General features: G+C 39.5%; 1 pseudogene; it reads left to right on the top strand.

Annotated features, from left to right (window-relative positions):
* Positions 1-16,795: 16,795 nt before the first annotated feature.
* Positions 16,796-17,875, top strand: LOC141632310 (putative purine permease 11; annotated as a pseudogene).
* Positions 17,876-18,396: the final 521 nt, after the last annotated feature.

Raw genomic sequence — 18,396 nt, 5'->3', positions numbered from 1 at the left:
CACTGGGTGATTGTGACCCCCCCTCACGGAATTGTTCAATCTTGTACATCTTTTCATGGAACATGAATTTTATCATTGCTTCACAACCCCACCTTTTAATTTTAGTTATTCTTGTACCACTTTGCTTATTGGAACTAACTCTCAGCTTCACCTACACCTACACCTCCACCCTTTTTCGTATTGGTTTTAGCAGTTTTTATTTTTCTATTTGCACTTATTGCACCAGCTTTTGTTTTGTCACCAGTTTCAACGGTTGTTGTTTTTGCATCAGCTTTGGGAGGACGATTTTTCCTGTTATTAAAACCTTGACGATGATAAACCATGCATTTTATTTGAATAACACCATCTTTAAACCTCTTAGTTGAAAACTTCCTTGCTTCAAACCCACAAGCAATAGCATAAATTTTATAGAACAACATTGCTGACTCTAAGTCCACAAATGTTTTGCCAACCACGGGTGTAAACTTCTCTTCAATCCTACTTATCCATTGCTCATTGCCACCCGGTGTGTAAGTTACCAAAGTAGTAGGTGTGGAAATAGTTGGCATTGTAGGGGTTGTTAAGACAGCAGTAGAACCCTCACCATCATGACCATAACCAATATTAGAGCAAGGAACCTCACCACAACTGACACGAGGCTTCACACTACACTGTAAGTTGTTGTTGACATTTGAATCAATACCTAAGAAGATAAAAGGTTCACAAAGTCACATCTCACATTCACAAAACAAGGCTTAAGATTTACTAAATAAGGTCTGTGATTCACAAATAAAGTCTAAGGATATTATCTGAGCAAGGAAGAGAGCATAATAGGTCATTCCTAAAGGGTTCACAAAAAGAGCTCTAGGATTCACAAACACAAGGACTGAGATTCACAAGTTCACTTTTTGGTTCAGATTATTAGTTCAGTTTTTAATCTTACCCAGATTGTATATATTAGTTATTAAGTTTCACAAAATAACCTTCTAGTTTCACAAACTACGGTCTCTATTTCACACAAAAAGAAATAAATAAATTGCATCAGTAACGTTTAACAACAGAGATTCACAAAATAAGGCCCAAGATTCACTAAAAAAAGGCTGAGATTCACCAAATAAAGTCCGAGATTCACTAAATAAAGTATCAGATTATTAGTTCAAATAATTTAAAAAAAATTTGGTGAAGATTTTTAAGTTTTATTTAATTATCACACTATTACATTTGCTAAGATTCACTGATTAAGGTCTGAGATTCACAAAATAAGGTCCAAGATTCACAAAATAAGTAAAAGAGCAACAAAGGTGATTCTAACCACTTATGATGATCAAGTTTCACAAAACAAGCTCTAAGATTCACTAAACTAGGTCTGAGATTCACAAAATAAGGTCTGAGATTCACCAAACAGCAAAATCCACTCAAATCATAAACTCTTACAGTAACAATTCAACCAACTCTTACAGTCACACAATTAGGTCCTAAGATTCACAAATTCAACTCAATTCATAAACTAAAGCTTGCAAAAAAACTGAAATACAATATCGATCCATATATTCCATAATAATCGAGCAGAAATTTTGACAAATGCAAATTGAATCAGAAAACATGAGATTTTACAAAAATTACATAAAAAATGATATACCTGATTCAATAACACTATTATCATCAGTCATTGTGATATCTACAATCTCCATAGCAATTAGAGCTGCAAAATCGTCAAAAACAATTTAGTAAGTAGTACGAAATCGCGAGAAAAAGGAAATCGCTCAAAATATTGGTCAAATTCGAACGTTCTATTTACAAAATCGTTCAATTTGATCAAATTCGAACCTGATATCATGAATTTATGAGTGAATTGACATAATTGTATGAATATACTCAATTTTGATCAAAATTGTGAAATTACCTGAAAATTAATCGATTTTTCTTCTGAAATTACTTGAATCATGTTGTTTTGATGAAATCCATGAACAATCGATGAACAAATTGATGAGTTTTGCTGAAGAATTTCCGTTGAACGAACGAGAGCTTGCTTGTTGAAGAATTTTCAGGAAAACAATTTTGTTTGTATATTTTAGAGAGATAGTTTGTAATTGGGCTATTGTATGATTTAATATTTTAGTGAGAGAAAGTATTTTGGGCTAAATGAAAAGATTTGGAATGACCCCTCAATTTTCAGCCCAATGAATAATAGGAAGTTAGTCCATAAATGAAGGATTACTGAAGGAATTTGGTAAGGCCGGCCGCCGCGCCATAATTAACGGCCTCACCGGATTCGGCCTCTCTCTCTCTCTCTCTCTCTCTCTCTCTCTCTATATATATATATATATATATATATATATATATATATATATATATATATATATATATATATATATATATATATATATATATATATATAATAAAACAAACGCTGCCAAGTTCATATTCTCCTCTACTCCCATCCATTTTCCCAGAAATAAACCAATCCCCTGAATATCACGAGAACACATAATTCCATCGCAACTCAATTAATCAATTTTGGATCATCAACTCTCTTTCAAATCTCCACGATTCCTGAACTGAACTATTGTTAGCCTAATGTCGATTGAAATTCAATTTCTAAAACAACTAATCGATGAAACTCGTCAGCTTTACCAATTGTTGGAGTTAAACTCATCGTTCCCACCGTTGTCAACTGACGTTACGACTTTCAGCGGCGTCACCATCGTCAGATTCATCATTGTTGAAGCTAAACGAAATAGTGTATGTGCTTTATATATTGATGTATCTCAGATCAATTTTGATGTATCTCACCCCTATTTTAATGTATCTAAATATAGATACACAAATTTACTTACCAGGTAAATTATAATTGATTTGGGATACATCAATATATACACCGGATACATTAATTCGTGTACCACAAATTGTTGGAGGTGGTGGTGTAACACCCTGGTTTATGAAGGAGCCTTTAGCAAGACATTCCCTAATAAACCGGACTGTTACCATCTCGGTTTCCCGAGGTAGTGAATAACAAATTAAACTCCAAGGCAAAATTATTTAAATACCTTAACTTAATTATTACGAAACCTCCTCTACGTCAAATTACAAAGAAATTAACATAAATAAATATGAAAGTCTTCTAGATGATGATCTAGCTACTAAGTCTTCTGATCCAGTGTCTCACGCCCACCAAGCTCCCGTTCTATCTCTTAAACCTGTCAAGTCTGCTCGCCAATATTTGGGTCATCACAGGTGTTCACGAATACACAGGGTCAACCACGAGGTTGAGTAGGGAAAACAATGAAACAACAAGTAATATGATATGCATGTTCCTCCGTCACCTCCATCTCCATCTCAAATCCATCACACACATCCCCGGAACGCACAGCCATACCGATCCCCGGTAGACTATATATCGACCGAAGTCGATCTGCCAGCTCGCAGCTGAGGACACCAATGCAAGTCCTGCAGAACCCGCCTGGGCCTTATCACAACATCATCATCACCACACCACGTCACCACAACATCCTCCATCTCCAATGCATATGAATGCTCAACAGTAAACAATGCAATACAAATGTATAACAATGAATGAAATCATGCCAGCTATCAAATGTCGTGATAACACACTCAACACGAACAATTCAGTCAACCATATCATAGCGTCATCAACAACCACGAAACAGTCACGTTCACAACTTGGTCATATGAAACACAAACAAGTCAACACAATTCAATAGCACGATAAGAAGTCAAGTGTATTTCCCTACCTCAATACCGCAATCAAATAGTCGGGTGTCCAGTAATATTCCACAACAATGCTCCCTCTGAAAGATAATTAAATGATAAACAATCACTTAACTATTCCCGTTCCCAAAATAGAAGTTACTAGAAATAGAATTTCTTAAAATGGAAACTTCCCCGTTATAGTAACTTTTCTCTTTTAACAACCCGACTCAAAACCCGTCTTTAATTATTTACATAACTCGGGAATTAAATTAAATAAATTATTTAGGAGACTCGAGAATTAAATTAATTAATTAAGAATACGATAAATTAACGAATTATAACGATTAAGCTATGAAAACCCGTTTCAAAACAACTCGAATAACCCGTCATCAACCACCATCCCTTCACCCGCATTCCCACGCTCCCACGCGCCACCACAAGGTCGTGTCAGCCACCAGCCCAAACCCCCACACTGACCCAGCCACCAACGACCACCCCCACTGGGGTCGACTCCCGCCGGCGAGTCAAACCATGGCCGTCTTTTGGCCTGGTTCAACGTCGTGCCTCACCAACCACCCCCTGCTCTCTCCTTACCACCACCGCAACCAACACCTATTCCCTGCCAACCCTCCACTGACCTGCTCGCCGTCAGCCCACGAATCCAGACGACATGGAGCCGCCGTTTGCTACCTCCTTGTCGCTGCCACCTCTCCCTGCCAATACCACCACCTAAGACCACCCCAACAACCACCAAGTCACTCGTCTCACACCACTCTACTCCTATACCCCTTCAACAACCACCATAAACGCCCCTATAAGACACGAAACAACAGCCAATAACTCGACAGAAAGAGGAGAAGGGTTGTGCTCTTACCTTTCCAGCCGCCACTAGGGTTGCCACCGGACGTCGACAACCACCCCTAGATCTTCCCTGCTGCGCCGTCAACACCCACACTCACTTTCCCTCTCTCGATATGTGTGAAGGTTGGGGAAAAGCACCGTTGAAAAGAGGTAGGCGGGTGAGGGAGTAGGGTTTGTAATGTTAGGGTAGAATTAGGTTAAATTTTAGGTTATATGGTAAATGGGTCATGGTGGGTCATGGGTAATCGTTCCTGGGTAAATGGGTAAATGTTATGGGTCCGCGTGGTTGGTAAAAGAATTAGTTAACGTGATCTCATTCAGTTAAACCCGTCTTGACAAGCTTACGAATAACTCGATCCTACGATATCAATACGACCAGACAATTACTCGGCTCAATAAACAATATAAAATACGGGGTATTACAGGTGGTGGTGCGTGAATATGGGAATCTTGTAGGTGGCGTCATGGTGGTGCGCTCGTTCTCGTTGTGACACTTTATGCGGATTCCGTCCCTCGTCGACCTCTGATCTCTGCCACGCCAGACATTTTGCCGGAAAATCGAGATTTGGTAAAGAATAATCGAGATCTGAAGTTTGATTGTTGAATGGAGTTCAAGGAGTTGTGTCTAAATCAGGGAAGATGGTGAAGATAGTGTAGTCGAGGACGTAGTACTCGAAATTGGAGGAAGGAGAATCAAGAATTCGAGGTTAAAAAAACAGGAAATCTGATTTGTGTCGACGATGGCGACAGGTGGTAGGTGGATGACGGTGTAATACCTGCCCTTTTTAGAGACCCTTTGACCAGCGTTGACTGACCTTGGGAGCGGGATTAGTCTTAGAATTGCATGCCAAAACCATCTTGGGTTGCGTGTCATGAGTGGTACTCGATAGAGTAGAGGCTACTCGATCGAGTAGCTTGGTTACTCGATTGAGTAGGGGGTCACTCGATCGAGTATGTTGGGTACTCGATCGAGTACCGAGTTTTCAGCGAGGGTTTTATATCGCGTTTTGTTAAATCCGCAAATCACTTCCGCCACTTTCCTCCTATCCTTCAGTCGCCTCTTTCCCTTCCCTTCACCTCAAAACCTCCATGGAAGCCTTGTGAAGATCCTTGTGCCTTAGGAGAGCGTCACTTGTGTCGGGTAGCGGTCTCTTGCTGAGTTTTCTGCCTATAGGTATGTCATAATCATCATCCGTGTCCTTGTTCTCTGCAATTAGGGTTTGCTTGGTAGTAATAGATGATTGTGTTGTGCTTATAGGCTTTGCTTGATTGCTGGATATGCCATGTGTTTGCATGGATTGGTTGCAGTTGCTTAAAGGTAGGTTCGCCTACTCAGTTTCTGTAGATGGTCTAGTATGTCGGTCGTTGTGGTTATATTGTGATTGCTTAGTATCTTAATTGTATTGCGACGGCTGTGGTTGTGATTGTGGTTGTTGTCTCTGGTTCTCGAGATGCGTTCTCGACTGAGTTGAGTCACTTGCGGGAGTGGCTTCACGCCCTAGTTTCGCCCTTCGTGGAACCCGCCACGGAAGGGGATGTGCACATTAAAGGACAGGGTTGTCGCTCGATACGATGAGCGGGGATTTGGTGGGAACGGCTGCGGTCCCCAGCGGCAGGATCTGGTCCAAAGTGGACGATCGATGATAGAGTTGAGTTGGTTATCGTGACTGTGTTTGAGATTGATAGCATTGTGTCGAGTTAATGTTAGTAGTTGTTGTTATTGTGTCTTATCTCGGTACTGACCTTGTGTGGTTGTTTGTTTGTTATGTGTCTGCCGTGATCCCTTATGGTGAGCAGTTGGTCTTAGCAGGTATTGATATTGTTGATAGCTGAAGTCCGGGTAGGGATGAGTCTTCACGAGACATGATGGTCATAACGAGTAGTCTTTAAGTTGTATCTTTTATACCGTTTGTTGGTTTAAATCACTTGTAATATAACTTAATAGTTCTTTTATCGACATTTGATTATTACTAACCTCGGGCAACCGAGATGGTAACGCCCTTATATGCTAAGGAAGGCCTAGTTAAGGCTCCTCTGAATATGGGGGTGTTACAAAGTGGTATCAGAGCGACGATTTTGGAACCTGTAACAAATGAACATAATGAACGTAGGGAGTCTAATAAAATGAACCTGGTGTATGTATAATGGGAGCCCCAGCTGATGCTAGGTTTTGGGTGAGTAGGCGCCCTCATTTCAAAACCTTGGCCCCATGACACTTAAGCCAGTCGCCTGGTATGGGAATGTGGAGTCCGTGTGTCTATGTGTAATATGTATGTTAATTGTGCCGGAGCTAATTCCGGTTAAGACCTTGTTAGAGTTAATAGGGGTGTGATAGTGGTATTTGGGCCGCGTATAGTAATCGTTGGTGAAATTAGTGGAGTTTTTAGAATGATTAGTGAGTTTATACGATGGTTATGAGATATGTGACGGAAGTTTATGTAATAGAGATGCGTGAAAATGTGGAATTGAATGTTGTGACATGAAGAGTGAACATGTAGGTGTTTGCTATAAGTTAATGATGACGGGAGTCTTATACGAGTTTATAAATCCTATAGTAATTACTATGATGATAGTTATAGTATAGTTGAGTTATAATTCGAGACATAACATATAGTAATGCGTTTAGGCCTTATTTGTTGGTTGAAATTTTTCCGCTGCGTAGTATTTGATTCGTGCAAAATGAATTGCTTATGATAGAATGTAAGACATGATTGAGTAATTTGTTTAAAAAGTATGTATTTATGTGATAAGTGAAAAAAAAAAGAATTGATGTTAATTATATGCTTCAAATTGAAGTGAACACGAGTTTAGTAGTAACAAGTAACGTAAGTTTAAGTGTAATATGATGGTGTGATTATATTTATAGAAGATTAGGTAGCAGGTAAACCGAGTTGGGTAACTTGTATAGCGTAATGTGACGTACACCTTATTCGTTGAAGAGTTACGTTTTGTGTGAGTAGTGGTTGTAATCCGTGATGGAGTGTGATAATTCGTGCCGAATTCCGACCTTAGTTTGGAATCGACACGCAATGTTGTTTTGCAGGAATTTTCAAGTTACTTAGTATTTCTGACCGAGTACTTAACCATATTTGACCGAGTGCGAGTGCTTACTAGACCGAGTAGACCTCACTCGATCTAGTTAGGAAGTTAAGATGTCGGGATGTGGGAAAATTCCTGCAGATACTCGACGAATTAGCTCCTACTCGATCGAGTAGGGTGGTAGTCAATCGAGTACCCTAGGCACTCGATCGAGTAGGTTACTGTACAGTGAATCCTACGGGTTTCATAAAACCCCTATTCTTTCTATTTCTCCCCATTCATCCTCTATATTTCGAACCCTAGAGCCTTGTTTCCTCTCTAAATCTCTCATACTCTTTGGTTAGTGGTGATTCTTGGGGTTGATTTCCTTGCTTAATTTCGTCTCTTTACTTTGCTACTCAATCAAGGTATGCTATTCTTCCTAATGTACATGGTTTATTGATTTGAATGTGTTAGAGAAGTGCAACAATCTGAAATTTCGATTATTATGATCAATTTGGTGCTTTTAATTGTTGAAATATGATTCACATGCCTTCTTTCCATGTTTGTTGGCGATTAATTGTTGTAAATTAGACTCGAAATTGCAAAGATTGAACCCGAAATTTCTAGGGTTTCCAAAATTGAAATCGATTTTTGGTTGTTTTACAATGGTTAGATGGTAGAATTGAGCCCTATGTGTTGTTTATATCATGTTGAAGGATGGATTTGATGATTTCCACCTTAAAAAGTTGCCTTAAAACTCCGTCTTAAAAGTGCCTCAAATGGGAATTCGCGATTTATAATTGGAATTTGGTGTTGTGAATGACATTATAAGTATAAGTTGAACTTCAATATGATAATAGAAACGATAATAGATGAAAATATGCCAAAATTATCACAACTGTAAAGACCGTCTGAAAATTCTAAGTGAATTGTTGTTCATAATATTGAAGGGTGATAATGATATGTTCCAAGTTATTCTTTTCCATGAACTAGTAAGAATGCCTCACATGTGATTAGAAGTGTGTTTGGAATAACCTTAGAATCATGCTAGGATATTCGAATTTGTTGAGCATATGTAATCACCATGATAATTTCTTTCACAACTATGGCCTATGAGTAGTAGTAATCTGAGCTTGTATGTCAAATTTTGGAAACTGTTGGTGAATGTGTGTACATAGCTTAATATTCAAGGTTAATGGCATGACTTATGCGCTTTACATGTTGAAATTTGTTAAGTGAATTGGTGTACCTAACTGAATAAGTTAAGTTCAAGTTACATGAAGTATATGCTTTACGTGTTTGTGCAAGTTGCTTAAGTCATATCTTCAAAAGCAGATCCGAGATCGAACATAGGAACCCGCCAAAGTAAATGGGGGAGGGGTAATCCACCTGAGATGGGGGAAGGGACTGGACCTGTGGTACCCGCAGTTCCATAGTACCCTTCTATTGTTTTTGTTGATTTCAAGCAAAGAGAGCGTTTTGTAGCTTTACAAAAACGCAAAATGAGACCTACAAGGTGTATAGACACTACTTTGTTGGAGGAGTTGGAGATCGAGACGGATGTCCGTCATATATTTGAGACTTTGGGTCTTCTTGGGTTGTATAGGCTGAGGAAACACACTTATCCTTTTCTCACCTTGGAGTTTATGAGCTCCTTTATCTATGACCCCGTTGGCCAGACCGTTGAGTTTCGGTTGATGAACACTAGTTTCTTGCTTTCTATGGACCAATTTGCTTCTCACCTTGGGTTGGCCAAGCCTCCCAAGGACTCCATCACCGACATCCCTGCTGAGTGCGGTGTATGCCGCCTAATGCCTTGTCTGACCGGGAAACCAGCTCCTACCTCGAGTAACATGCTAATTAATGACGTTCAGCATGTCACATTGAGGATCTTTCTCCGTTCTCTCTCGAACCTTCTTTATGACAGAAAGGATATCAGTAAGCTGAACAACCATGAGGTGTTACTTCTGATGTCTTACTTGAACCCGGAGCGGACCCGGAAAGTGGTCTTTAATGCTCCTTCTATGGTTTGTGCTGCCCTTGCCTTCATGGCTACTGCCTCTTCCAGATACTTGAGTTGTGGCGCCATCGCCACTCGATTAGCTGAAAAGCTAACCTCTTTCGAGGCTTCTTCGGAGTACGTGCCTCTAGTTACCCCGGTGCCTACCATGGACCGTGACTACTATCTCGACCTGAAATGGTTGAGGATTTTGGCTGACGGTAGCCTAGCTTGGAGGGTGTGGGGCATGATTTGGATGAAGATTCCGGCTCCTGAGCACCTCCCACCCACGGAGCCCTTGGAGCCGACGGTAGTGACGGTGGACTCCGATGATGAGGAGGAGGAGGAGGATCATGATAGACCCCGCCATCTGCAGACCTACCTCATCGACGACACCATTCTCGAGGTGATGCCGGAGCCGACAAAGGGCGAGAATGCGTCGGTCGTGGTGGTGGAGAGACCTAGGTTGGGGAGAGGACCCCGTCGAGTGAGGGAGAGGACCTCAGAGACTAGGCCACGGCCGGTGGCACCACAAAGAAGAAGCGGCCTTTTCCGTGCTACCCTTACCTCGACACCCGGAGACGCGATCCAGTTACCTAGCGGAGAGAGTGTCATCTACCTTGATACTCCGGAACATGCACGAGATGGCGTACGCTCAGGGGATAGGGATCGAGGGACCGCATCCGGTGTGGTGGAGTGGAGTTGGGGACTACACAGGGGTTTTCCATTCCTACGAGGTGGATCAGTCGACGTGGGGGACACCTCAGTCCTTTGCCTACGGTGGCTTGACTCCATGGTACGTGGGCCCGGGAGCAGGAGGGGACGCGGGGATTGGGTCATCGGGAGCAGGTGCTTCTGGCGGTGGTGGTGATGATGAGGTGATGGAGGAGCAGCAGCAGCAGCAGCAGGAGGAGTGATACTCCTTGTTTTATCTTTGTTGATGGTAGTTGGTGTTAGTGGTTAGTAGTGTTGTTAGACTTTAGTAGTTGTTTTGTTGCGACTTTGAATTTGGGATTTGTATCGTTGGCCATAAGGCCGGATTTGATATTTTAACTTGTTGCAGGATGTTAGAAGTCGGGGAGTCGTCCCGACTCGATTTATATGACAAATATGTGCATGTATGTTGCCTTATGACAGGTTGTATAGAGGAACTTGGCCTGTAGGTACTCGACAGAGTACCCGTACTCTATCAGTAGCTGCAGGAAGGTGGGATAAAAAGCATTCGACTGAGGCTACTCGATCGAGTAGCCAAGGCACTCGATCGAGTAGCATGGCACTCGATCGAGTACCGCTACATACTCGATCGAGTAGCACTGTTACAGGAGGTTTTCAAAAAATTAAAAATGTTCAATTGTTTTATAAATGTAAGTTTGATGTTTAATGTGGTTATTAGTGCGTAGTAATACCTTTGAACCGTTAGTTTCATGTGTTGGAAGTCGTGTTTGAAGTTTTATAAGCGTATTTGTCACAATTAGTGAAGCGGTAATAGTTTCTTGTTACTTTAATGTTGCATACGACCTATTACGAGCTATTTATTGGAGTTATAACTTCTTGTACACTTGTGCATACCATATTAACATGCGTTGTCGACGGTGACTATATATTTTGGAGGTTTGTGTATGAATTCTAATTTAACGAGTATATAGTTAGTGAGTAATGTCCATAACAAATAACATGGTTTTCTTTAATGTTATGATGCAAATAATAGGTAATATGTGTTGTAATTTTGGTGGTGAACTTCGGGGACGAAGTTCCTTTTTAGAGGGGAAGAGTAATGTCGCGAAAATTATCGCGAAATAAAAGGCTGATTTCGAAATTATGTTTTGTTTGCCTATAAGGTTTTGTTGTTTAATTGCAAAATTTTCTAGTACCTCGGTTACTTTACTTGTATGAAGTGTAATTAGTTACCTCGGTTTGTGGAGTAATTCATGCGTTGAAGTGAAAATGATAGAATGAATTATAAAGGACCGTCATAAAGAGTCTTATCTCGGCGCGATGCGTCGTAATAGAATGAATTGAGTAACACGGTGGTGTTAATTGTGCAGTATGAGGTTGATATGAGATACGTTTCGGGTTGATAAATTGTTGTCACATGAGGAACGATGGTTGTTTGTGTTGGCTCATATGGAAAAGTCGATGTTTGATACATAATCATTAGTAAGAATTGATGCATACATGTAGAGTGACAATTAACGGTGATAATGCTTGCATGATAGTGGTAAGAGTCGATAGGTATAAAGTGTAGACGGTGATGATGATGACATGGGGGGGGATGGTATTTCCAAGGAGTAATGGTTTGAGCGGGAAGATGGGTGAGGTCGTGTTGTTTCCGTGTCTTGAGCGGGAGATAGGTGAGTTGAACTTCGGGGATGAAGTTCTTTTTAAGGGGGGAAGACTGTAATACCCGCCCTTTTTAGAGACCCTTTGACCAGCGTTGACTGACCTTGGGAGCGGGATTAGTCTTAGAATTGCGTGCCAAAACCATCTTGGGTTGCGTGTCATGAGTGGTACTCGATAGAGTACAGGCTACTTGATCGAGTAGCTTGGTTACTCGATCGAGTAGGGGGTCACTCGATCGAGTATGTTGGGTACTCGATCGAGTACCGAGTTTTCAGCGATGGTTTTATATCGCGTTTTGTTAAATCCGCAAATCACTTCCGCCACTTTCCTCCTATACTTCAGTCGCCTCTTCCCCTTCCCTTCACCTCAAAATCTCCATGGAAGCCTTGTGAAGTTCCTTGTGCCTTAGGAGAGCGTCACTTGTGTCGGGTAGCGGTCTCTTGCTGAGTTTTCTCCCTATAGGTATGTCATAATCATCATCCGTGTCCTTGTTCTTTGCAATTAGGGTTTGCTTGGTAGTAATAGATGATTGTGTTGTGCTTATAGGCTTTGCTTGATTGCTGGATATGCCATGTGTTTGCATGGATTGGTTGCAGTTGCTTAAAGGTAGGTTCGCCTACTCAGTTTCTGTAGATGGTCTAGTATGTCGGTTGTTGTGGTTATATTGTGATTGCTTAGTATCGTAATTGTATTGTGACAGCTGTGGTTGTGATTGTGGTTGTTGTCTCTGGTTCTCGAGATGCGTTCTCGGCTGAGTGGAGTCACTTGCGGGAGTGGCTTCACGCCCTAGTTTCGCCCTTCGTGGAACCCGCCACGGAAGGGGATGTGCACATTAAAGGACAGGGTTGTCGCTCGATACGATGAGCGGGGATTTGGTGGGAACGGCTGCGGTCCCCCACTGGCAGGACTGGTCCAGTGGACAGTCAGTGATAGAGTTGAGTTGGTTATCGTGACTGTGTTTGAGATTGATAGCATTGTGTCGAGTTAATGTTAGTAGTTCTTTGTTATTGTGTCTTATCTGCATCGACCTTGTGTGGTTGTTTGTTTGTTATGTGTCCGCCGTGATCCCTTATGGTGAGCGAGTTGGTCTTAGCGGTATTGATATTGTTGATAGTCAAGTCCAAGGCGGGGATGAGTCTTCACGAGACATGATGGTCATAACGAGTAGTCTTTGAGTTGTATCTTTTATACTGTTTGTTGGTTTAAATCACTTGTAATATAACTTAATAGTTCTTTTATCGACATTTGATTATTACTAACCTCGGGCAACCGAGATGGTAACGCCCTTATATGCTAAGGAAGACCTAGTTAAGGCTCCTCTGAATATGGGGGTGTTACAGACGGTGACTAAACTGGTGCCGGTGGAGATTGCCGAAATTGTCAACTGATGTTGGATCTCAAGTGGAGTATTAATGGGAGAGACTTGAGTGTATTAGTGTTTTGCGTGTTTGGTTTCTTTTTGTATTTGTATATATTTATTTTTTTGTTGGTGTTCGTCGCCGGCGACGATGGCAGATGGTAGTTAGGGATAACAGGTGATGATAGGTGACGGGGGGATTTAATGGAGCAGGGAAGAAGAAATAAAAGGATAAGGATTAAGGGTAGTGAGTTGGTTTTGGATTTTTGATGATCACACGTGAGACAGTGAGTTATTTATTAGATGAGAGTTTGTTCTCACCGTTTGCACCGAGTAATCGTTTTCAGGATCATAAATCTATATATATATATATATATATATATATATATATATATATATATATATATATATATATATATATATATATATATATATATATATAGATAGAGAGAGAGAGAGAGAGAGAGAGAGGAGTTCTAATGAGTCCAACATGTGTCATTGAGTCCATAAGTCCCTCTAAGGGCCATTGAATGGACTCAATGGATGGTTGAGATAAATTTGATTAAGGGCTATTAAAAAGAAAAGGTAAAAAATGTGGATGGTTGGATTGAGATGGGTGGTTGAGATTGAAAATTACTAAAAAAAATTACCATTAATCAAATTTCTATACACTAATTAATTTTTCTTTCTCTCTCTAGCCCCTAATTAATCAGTTTTGAGTTTCAGATTTCAGAAGTGTAAATGTAATGTTGTATGAGTTTTACAAGTGTAAATGTGATGTTTTACGAGTGTAAATGTAACATTTTAAGAGTGTAAATTTGAGTTTTTGTGACGGAAATTTTGAATTTATATAATTTTAACATTTTACAAGTGTAAATGTGATGTTTTACGAGTGTAAAAGTAACATTTTTAGAGTGTAAATTTGATTTTTTGTGACGGAAATTTTGAATTTATATAATTTTAACATTTTACAAGTGTAAATGTGAAGTTTTACGAGTGTAAATGTAACATTTTAGAATGTGTAAATTTGATTTTTTGTGACGGAAATTTTGAATTTATATAATTTTAATATTTTACAAGTGTAAATGTGAAGTTTTACGAGTGTAAATGTAACATTTTAAGAGTGTAAATTTGATTTTTTGTGACGGAAATTTTGAATTTATATAATTTTAACATTTTACAAGTGTAAATGTGAAGTTTTACGAGTGTAAATGTAACATTTTAAGAGTGTAAATTTGATTTTTTGTGACGAAAATTTGAATTTATATAATTTTAACATTTTACAAGTGTAAATGTGAAGTTTTACGAGTGTAAATGTAACATTTTAAGAGTGTAAATTTGATTTTTTTGTGACGGAAATTTTGAATTTATATAATTTTAACATTTTACAAGTGTAAAAGTGAAGTTTTACGAGTGTAAATGTAACATTTTTAGAGTGTAAATTTGATTTTTTGTGACGGAAATTTTGAATTTATATAATTTTAACAATTTACAAGTGTAAATTTGATGTTTTACGAGTGTAAATGTGGTGTTTTATGAGTGTAAATGTAGTATTTTAAGTGTAAATTTGAAGGTTTTAGAGTGTAACTTTAGTCCTTTGAGTGTGCCTTTGGTCCTTTATAAGTGTAACTTTTGTCCTTTAAGAGTAAGACTTTAGTCCAACTACCAAAAAACACCACCGCCGTCGTCCTCCACCACCAACTCATATCCACACAAAATAAGAGTGCAAATCTATATAATTTTAACGAGTGTAAATGTACAGATATACAAGTGTAAATGTAAAGAAATGTGAGTGTAAATGTAAACAAATACAAGTGTAAATGTAAAGAATGTGAGTGTAAATGTAAACAAATACAAGTGTAAATGTAAAGAAATACGAGTGTAAATGTAAAGAAATACGAGTGTAAATGTAAAGAAATAAGATTGTAAATCTAATAAATATGAGTGTAAATTTAAAGAAAGACCAGATCTGAAAAATGAAAAAGGGACCCAACAAAAGCAGATCTGAAAAAAATATATAACAAGACGATTTTTTATAAGACGAGATTTGAAAATTTATAAAACAAACACCCACCTTTTTATGTTATTAAAACACCACATTCTCAAAAAAAAAAAAAAACAAAAAAAGTAACCAAGTCACGACATCACGACAACAAACACAAACCATTATAAACACAAACAAACCCATCAACCTACCACCAACCTTTAAATAAAAAAAAAAGAAAGAAAAATAATACGACTACACTGCAAATAGAAGAACAAAAAACATAAAAAAGCAAAGAAAACATTTTGCACACGTTTTTTGAAGAACAAATCAGTTTTATAAGAAGTAAATACTCAGATTTAGAAATATGAGGTGACGGTGACGGTCGTGTGTGAGTGGTGTTGATGTGTGCTCAGATCTGGAAGAGGAGGTAGGTGGTTGTGGGTGACGGTTGTGGGTGACGGAAATAGAGGAAGAGGCGCGGGCCTGGGTTCAAGATCTTGGCCATGGTGGTGTGGGGTGTGGCGGATCTGGGGGCGTGAGGGAGAGTGAGGAAGAGAGGAGGTGGTGTCGGATGGTATTGGGCCGCTGAGATCCGACTTTCTGGGTTTTTTTTTTATTGTGGTTGTAGGTGGTTGTGGCAGAGGTGGTTGATTTGTGGTGGTGGTGTGCGTGGTGGTGGTGGTGGAGTGAGGAGGGAGGTGAGGGTGTGGTGGTGGCAGAGGGGGCGTGGCGGGACAGGAGGGCGGTGAGGTTGGCTGGGTGGTGTGTCGGGTGGTGGCGGATTTGGGGGCGTGAGGAGAGTGAGGTGGTGTCGGGTGGTATTAGCCACTGAGATGGTGGTGTGTGAGTGGTGTGTCATGGTTGTGTGAGTGGTGTGTCGTGGTGGTGGTAGCGGGTGTGTGGGTGGTGGGTGATGTGTCGTGGTGGTGGCGGGCGTGTGAGTGAATGAGGGGGAATTTTTTTTTTGATTTTTTTGAATTATTTGGTTTTTTATTTTTGTTGGATTTTTTAGAGGAATTGAATGTTTTTGATTTTTAGAGAGATGAGAGGAATGATAATTGTGTGAGATGAGAGAGAAGTGAGTGAAAAATAAATGTTATATAGTAAAATTAGTGGTTGATTAGTGGAGGTAGTGAGGGAAAGTGATTAATTAGCTTCAATCCCCTCCATTTAGCATTAATTCCTCCCTTTTCCCCTTCAATCTCAACCCTCTATCCTATCTTTTCAATGGCTCTTAAGAGGACTTAGGGACTCAATGCTTTTTGGTGGACTCACTTAATCCTTCTTCTATATATATATATATATATATATATATAGGGTCGAGATCCGGTGAGAACCATCCATATAATGAGAACCATGAGAACCACTCACAACCCTTAGATCTTAGATAAATGAATGCCTGAGATCCTACCAATGTCATTTAACAAATTTTCGTCCACCCTGTGTCATTTAACCAAATTACGTTCTCTCTCCAGCTACTCTCTATATTCCCACCATCAAACCTGCTTCCTAGAATAGAAGAACAAACTTCAAAAATCTGATGCTTTCTTCTTTAATTGAGACGCAAATCGAACTATACTTCACCGTACATCAAAATTCACTGAGGTTTGTTTAATTTCTCTTAATTCCCCTTAATTTCGAATTTTTGCGTTTTGAATTTGTTAATTCGTCAACAAATTAGGGTTAACGAATTGTTGATTCGAGTTTGTACACATAAAATTGGGGTTTTAAATTGAAATTGGTGAACCAATCTTGGAGAAATATAGCGCGCAATCTGAAACATAGATACTCCCTACTTTACAAACTAAATCGTTGGTAGTGGTGGCTTTTGGTGGGGATAAATGTTGTTTTCCTAGTTGCTAGACAAGCAACTTCTTTGTAATTTTAGGAAGATTTTATTATGATCAGGGTGGATCTAGCACATTTATGTCCACCTTTGTTCAGACAGTGGGTTTTCCTAACCTTTTTGTTCCGCTTCTGCTACTTCCACCCTCCCCTGGTTTTCTAACCCCTTCAGACACATTATCTGGGAAGTACATTTGCTTAATCTACACTGCTCTAGGAAATAGGAATACTTCTCGTTGTTGATAACTATTTGTACTCAATGGGGCTCTTGTATCTTTAAGCCTCTGCATATTCTCTCATTTGCGCTGCCCAATTGGTTTTCAATGCCATCTTTGCTTTCTTTATCAATTCACACAAGTTTACTCCATTGATTCTTATTGATGTGGTTGTTCTTTCAATTTCTGCTACTATACTCGGGGTATTCGAGGATTCTGATGCACCTGAAGGAGTAACTAAGTCACAGTACGTTGTAGGATTTATGTGCACTCTTGGGGCATCGGCTATATATTTGTTGTTGCTTTCAGTAATCCAGCTTACATTTGAAAAGGCACTCAAGAAAGAAACATTTGGTGTAGTCCTAGAGATGCAAATCTACTCTTCAATAGTTGCTAATGTAGCTTCTGTCGCGGGGCTCCTTGTGAGTGGACAGTTGAGTAGTTTGTTGGGAGAAATGGATAATTTTCATGCCGGGAAAGTTTCATATGTGATGACTCTAACTGCAGTGTATCTTTGGCGGTGGCCTCCGTTCTTATTCCATCGTTCTTTGCAATTCTAACTTGGCTCTCATGTCTGCTTCATATGTAAAAAAAGAATCCAAAAATATTTTGCTCATTTGTCACTTTCTTGATGTCGTTGCTTTTCAAGTAAAATACATGAGATCTTCTTTCTTCTACGTTTTACTTATTTCGAAAGCCAATTAGCTCAAACGGCAGAGCATTGTGCAATGCACAAGATGTGGGTTCAATTCCCACATTGGCTAGGAAATACCGGTGTTTCTTTTATATTCTTTTACATTGTGATTGCCAAGGACTGGTAGTTTCTATGTATAAGCCTAAAATGCCTTGAAAAGGCCGATAAATACATTAAATCTCCTTCACAGTCATTTCCCTTATTTCATGCACATAGAACCTTATTTCATACACAAAGAACTTTATTTCATGCACATATTATGAAAATTAATGTCCTTAACCAACAGTAATTAGTAACATAATATAACGAACTAGTGCAACTGAAGAACTTTTATGTACATAGAACCTTATTTCATGCATATAGAACCTTATTTCATGCACATAGAAC

The sequence above is a fragment of the Silene latifolia genome, chromosome Y, assembly GCF_048544455.1.
Source record: "Silene latifolia isolate original U9 population chromosome Y, ASM4854445v1, whole genome shotgun sequence".
In the NCBI taxonomy this organism is placed as follows: domain Eukaryota; kingdom Viridiplantae; phylum Streptophyta; class Magnoliopsida; order Caryophyllales; family Caryophyllaceae; genus Silene; species Silene latifolia.
The sequence above is the reverse complement of the archived record's forward strand: the minus strand, read 5'-3'. Positions and strand labels throughout refer to the sequence as shown.